The sequence below is a fragment of the Salvia splendens genome, chromosome 14 (assembly GCF_004379255.2).
Source record: "Salvia splendens isolate huo1 chromosome 14, SspV2, whole genome shotgun sequence".
NCBI lineage: Eukaryota > Viridiplantae > Streptophyta > Magnoliopsida > Lamiales > Lamiaceae > Salvia > Salvia splendens.
This window is the reverse complement of record NC_056045.1, coordinates 457,695-464,163: the sequence shown is the minus strand read 5'-3', so window position 1 is coordinate 464,163 and position 6,469 is coordinate 457,695. Positions and strand designations below refer to the sequence as shown.

The window sequence follows — 6,469 nt, the reverse complement described above, 5'->3', positions numbered from 1 at the left end:
AGTGTTTAATCCATATATATAGTGTTTAATAGTAGTAGTTTTGATGATGAATAGGACTTCAGATTTTTCTAAGTGAGATATGATAGTATCAAATTCTCTCTCCTTATATCTTAACACACAAACACAAACACACAGTACAAAATTTGTGTGTATAATGATTCAAATGTTCAATCAATATAAAGTGTTTAGTAGTTTTGATGAATTGGACAAACAGATCTTCCTCAGTGAGATATCAAATAGCTCTCTTTCTCTATACATATAGTTTCACTAGAAGTTGGCCATCCTCTATGAAGTTCACCTACAATGGAGTCTACAGCAGAATGTGAGCCCTTTGTGGCTAACAACGGTAGGCGCTTAGGGTCGAAGTAGAACCCTCCATACACGAGCTTCTCTTTAGGCTGTAGGGCCAGCCATATCACCGTATCAGCACCTTCATCATTTGTTCTAAGGTTGCTGGATAACCTGCAAGCACAAGCTCGATTTAGGTTAAAAGTCCCGAGACTTGGAAGTATTAGGAAGGTTAGATGGGCAAACAAGTTTACCATTTTGAGAAATCGGGCAGACTCTTGGAGGCTCCAGGCGTCTCTGCCCACCCCGGGTGCATCGAGTAGAACCCGATGCCCTTGTCCTTATTTGCCTCTGCCCACTTTTCTGTCAATGCCACCTGTACTCGTTTGTTCCGGGCATATTGTTCAACTCCGTTGAATTCCCTGCTGTTAAACTATGAAAATATATCCGGTTTAACGAGATGGGGCGAGGGCTTCATAGACGAGGTAAATGGTTGCAAAGATTTGGTCAAGTTAACTGCAGATCTTCCATCAATGGATAGGTGTACATTCCACCTGATGAAACCGTGATGGCAACATGAGCTCGGTCATGGTGTACGTGCCAAGAACATTCACCGCAAAATTCATCTTGTGCCTAGATTTTCAAAAGGGAATAAACTGTCGTAGTAGATAGAGGAACGTTATGCTACACAACCGTAAATGCGGGCTTACCCTTCGGAGGTAGTGAGACGCTTTTTCTCGAGCAAACCGGCATTGTTCACCTTCAAAGCATCAAAATTTGTAAATATCAAATGTCCAATGTTGGCACTTAGAATCAGGGTAAATATCACTCTCAAGATAAAAGAACGCATGTTTTTCAATAATACTAATACTCAATAAATTAACTTCGTTTTCGAAAAGGGATCGGTACAGTATTAGAAAGTCGTGTTGGCAGCAGGAAATATGCGGAAAGGCACTCAACGTTTATTCAAGTATGATTTCCGTGTATATTTCCTGTTGCCAACACGCTTTATCATCGAAATCGCCCTATTTGGAATCGAAGTCGATAGTTACTATTATGTAATTATCGAAATAGTAAAGACGTATCTGAAAAAGGCGGTATTCAACCCCTTAAGACAATGATAGAGTGTTGGTAGATACTGTATTCAGCAAATCACTAAACTTTCAAAGTGGACCAAATCCTCCAAAATTATTAGACTAACATGTAATAAAAGTTTGTTGAAGCATCAAAATTTACCAGAATATGCACAGGCTCATCCATCGCACAAAATCGCGACGCCAAAGTTTTCACATCGGCAATGGAAGAAATATCACAAATCTGCAACGGGGCGAGTAAGTGCAGACTCAAGCATGGAAGCGACGCAGAAAAGGATACATTACCTCCAAATGGACATTCTTATTGCCTGTTGCAGACTGGATCTTTGAGCATGCAGCCTCGCCTCTCTCCTTGCTCTGGCACACTATATACACCGTTGCTCCACTGCAGAAACACGAAAAAACACAAGCCACATGAGATATGCATCATATGGCTGTGGAATTGAAGATCTTTGACAGGAATGTCGAACCGTGCAGCTAGGCCCTCTGCAGTTGCATAGCCAATGCCAGAATTCGCCCCTGTCACAACGCAATTCTTCCCTTCTATTCGTCCTTGCATGTCCTCTGATCTGAAATTCTGTGCATGCTCCCTGACATGGGAGGTTATCAAGGTGCAAAGTCAGCAACCCCTAATTCACACACACACACACACAAACACAAATACACATATGGAGGTGAAGAATGATATTTCTAAGAGATGATGACAAGTATGATTTTGTTTACCAAAAAGAAAGATGATCACTTTAAGCCAACTTTGTCTCCTGGAACAGATCAAGATTTGTCAAAGTTTAACTGTCAACAAGATCAAAGTTGACAAAAAGTAATGATGCTTTTTACTGTCAACAAGTTTAATCAATAATTCATTTACTAACAATATCAAAGTTGCTTAATTTTGCAAAAAAACAACTCAAAGTCAGCAATACCCTAAATCAAGATTTGACAAAGAATCCACAGTCACACACAGCACACACCAAAGAAACTTAGATGAGGTAGAACAATGCTGCTTTCAAACTGTCAACAAATTTTTTAATAAATCCATTGTACTAAAAAAGGTGAAGTTGATTAAATTTTTACATGACTTAGCTCAAATCAAGATTTAACAAAGAATTGAACTCACACACAAAACTTAGATGAAGTAAAACATTGATGCTTTCAAATTGTCAACAAGTTTGATCATAAACTCATTTTACTAAAAGTGAAGTAGATTGATTAATTTTGACATAACAAGCTAAGTTTCAACAACTTTGTCTTCATAAAGCAAAATAAAGATTTAACAAATAATTATGACACACACACAACTTATATAAAGCAGAACAGAGATGCTTTCGACTGATAACAAGTTCGGTTGACTGATAACAGGGGATATAAATATGGGGGAGTGATCAATTGCTAACTCATCATTTAATTGCTAACTACAACTAATTTAAGACCATAGGATTTTAGAAAAGTTGTGGTCTACTATTTGCCACGTATAATTTTCATTTTTATTAATTAAATCGAGAAAGATAAAAAATTATCAAATTAGGGTTTTGGATAAAAATGTCAATATAATGTTTCAAAAATATCAACACAATGCTTTGAGGATGTCAACACAATGCTTTGAGAAAGTTTACACATTGCTTATATTGACATTCTACATGTATTATATTGACATATTTTATATACTATATTGATATTTCAGCTATACGAAAAAATTAAAAAAAATTGATTTTTTTTTCAAATTTTGACGTCGGAACATATGCAAGTGAGATATCGTTAGAATCCTTGTGAAATTATCTTTAGTTTGATATATGTTGTGCGAAAAAATAATTTAAATCGAGAAAGTTATATGCGTTTTAAAGTTATGGGATATTTTTCAAAAGTTATTTACAACTAATTTGTTGTAAATTGACCTTAATACCCTTATTGACGTTTTTTGTTGATCGTATTGACATTTAGGCTTAATGATCTAGGCCCTTAATTTGAATATCTAATGGCTATTATTTAGTTGTAGTTATCAATTAAGTATTGAGTTAACAATATAACACTCCCTTATAAATATAACTATTTGTATATTTATAGAAAAATGTTGGTAAATAAATATATTAGTCAATAATTTTTTTGATATTTATAAATTTGTTTTATTAATTTATTATTAATATCTTTTTAACATCATCATATTTTTTTTAAAAATAAACCATTCATCAAAAATTAGGTACGTCTTTGTATAAAAAATTTAACATAGATATGTGAAGAATAATTATAGTGAAGATTATAAGGATCATGATTAATTTCCTTAAATAATGAAAGGGAAAATTAGTAATGGAGTAATTATTTTTATCAAAGAAGGTTAAAAATTGAGGGGTGTTACAATTATGTGTATATATCTTTTCTCTATCAAATATTTCCCAGTCTATAAAATTTATCTTCGATATTTAATAATGGTACCAATTCCTTCATTTTTTTTCGATTTATACGTTTCTAATATAGGACCTTTTAGATTAGGTAATTATTTTTGTGTTTTATAAGTATTTCATCCTTAATTAGGGTTGTTTATTGTTTCCATGTTGTGAAAGATTGCCATTCATACGGTTCTTAGAACCTTTTCTATTTAATTCAATTAAAGATAGTTTTTATTTCCCATGTTGTGAAAGGAAAGAGTAGATGTAATATACCTACGTGAGCCATCTCAATTGCAGTTTATGCATCAAACAAGCAAGTATGCAATGTGTGAGTGTGGGAAAGCGATATCCATGGATCAACCTGAAATGTGTGAGGAGTGTAGGGAAGTGAACATTATTGATCAACATGCAATGTGTGAGAGATGTAGGGAAGCGATGGGCATGGATCAACCTGCTGCTGCTGCTGCAGAGTGTAGTGGGTGTCGACATCTAAGATTCACACCAGGATATTTGGAACAACAACCGGCCGGGGCAAAGTTGCCAGTAAAGTATTTGGAAATCACGGGATATTTTGGCTCTTCTTGGCAACGGAAATTGGCTTTGGACGTCATCAATAATGCTAAAGCTCTCCAGAAACTGACTGTCGTGTCCTGTGACCAAGTGGCATTAGCTCGTGCACGTCATGATTTTCGACACACTCCCTTCGTCCATTATGACACGGGTTCTAGTTTTAGAGGATGGGTTGAGTTGCACAAGTATGCGATAGAGAATAAGTGGTATTCCGACTAATTGTTGTGGGCGGGGAGTCTAAATATTATTCACTTTAATAGTTTTTCATGACTTCCTTTACATGCTTTGTTTGATGACTTTCTATTGATTATAACCACGCTTAGTTTGAATGTAGATATGATAAATAGATCTTAATTTTATGTATGATGAGATATGTATAATGTATCACTGATTCATTTCAAAACCTACGTTCCAAACATTTATACAACCTGAGCATCCACTGTTGATGAGCTGCGGCTGTGGGAGGGAGGCGCGGCTGCCTATAGTGGGAATAAGGAAAGTAAATTGTTTTAGCTTTGAGAATTTTTGCTTGTCTTTGTTAGTTTAGTTTGTTGCGAGACTTTTCTGTTGTACTCTTTGCCTCGCCATTATTTTATCTTGAGAATTTTTGCTAATAAAAAAAACTCTTTGGGATGGAGGGAGTAATCGCTAATAATATACTCCCTCCGTCCCTTTTGGGTCCCATTTGAGTTCGATACAAGCACTGGCGGAGGCAGGGTGGGGCCAGGGGGCCCTTGGGCCACTCACCCCTTCGACGTTTGTCTATCTATATTATATGTATGAAACTTTCACTATGCGAATTGCTAGCTCAGTTGGTTTGGAAAGTTGATTGGCATTTGTTGATTCACATGTTCGAAATGCCATAATCTAAATTTTCCTCTTGAATTCATTTTTATTCATTTAGATTAATAATTATAATTATGTTTATTTCCTCTACTAATTTTATAGCTGGAATTTTATTTTGTAATGATTTTCATAATATAAGAACATTAATTATTTCTTTAATTCTAAATAATGTAAATATGTCATCTAATATTAATAAAATTAATCTAATGATATGATATTTATTAAAATTCTAGAAAAAATAATTTAATCTCACAAATAATTAAATATATTAGCAAATTAAATTTTCATATTATGCTCTTTATTATTAAAACTATATTTTTAATTATCTCGTTCGCATGTCTCTATTACTCATGTTCGAGTTGTTTTCGTGTTGTTGACACTAAAACACTAAACAATTTTTAACTGTAATTTGCCCCCCCCCCCCCCCAATTTAAATCCTGGCTCCACCACTTGATACAAGTTTTAAAAAATGTAAAGAACTGTTGGTGTAAAGGATAGTGGAATGTGAGTCCTACATTTATAATAAAATGTGAATGAAAAAAGATTACGTGGGACCTATTATTATTTATGAAATATTTCAATGAAATTCTTAAAATGAACTGAAACTCTTAAAATAGGGGGAAGGAATATAATAATTGAGGATCACGTATCTAAGATGGATTTAACACATAAAAACCACCCACATATTTATTTTGATGTGACTATCATGTTGTACTACTCACTTATGAGCTTTGCATATTTTATTAATTTATTTATCTTGGTTTGTAAAACAAAATTCTCTCAAAATAATATCCACCTTTGCTATTTTAGTTAATCCTCACTCCACAGTTTGAAGTCTTAAATATTTATTTTAATTTTTAGTGACTCCATTCACTAAATAATATGATGTTGAATACATAATATTCTTCAAGATAAACTTCAATTTGCTAGTATATTAGTTGATATTGTATTTTTAAAATTACAAGAAAACGAACTAACTAACAAATTAAGAATTCTATAATTATTTATCAAAATTTAAGGTTTGAATACATAATATTCTTAAAGATAAACTTTGAAACCATTTTTTATACATCTTGGATATAAAAATATAAGATTAAATCTGGATATAGTCAAGATTGAATGTTGCAGTCATGATTTGGTTGGAACTTATGTAGATATTAGACTATTACTGTTTAAATCCATCGGAAATATCAAACAAATTGAAATGTATAGTTTTTCTAAAATTATTTGATAAAAAAATAATATCATTGTAAAAATAATAAATATTACTGATATGAGTTGTGATCAATG

General features: G+C 33.3%; 1 pseudogene; it reads right to left on the bottom strand.

Annotated features, from left to right (window-relative positions):
* Nucleotides 1-221: 221 nt before the first annotated feature.
* On the bottom strand, nt 222-4,049 carry LOC121765572 (annotated as a pseudogene).
* Nucleotides 4,050-6,469: the final 2,420 nt, after the last annotated feature.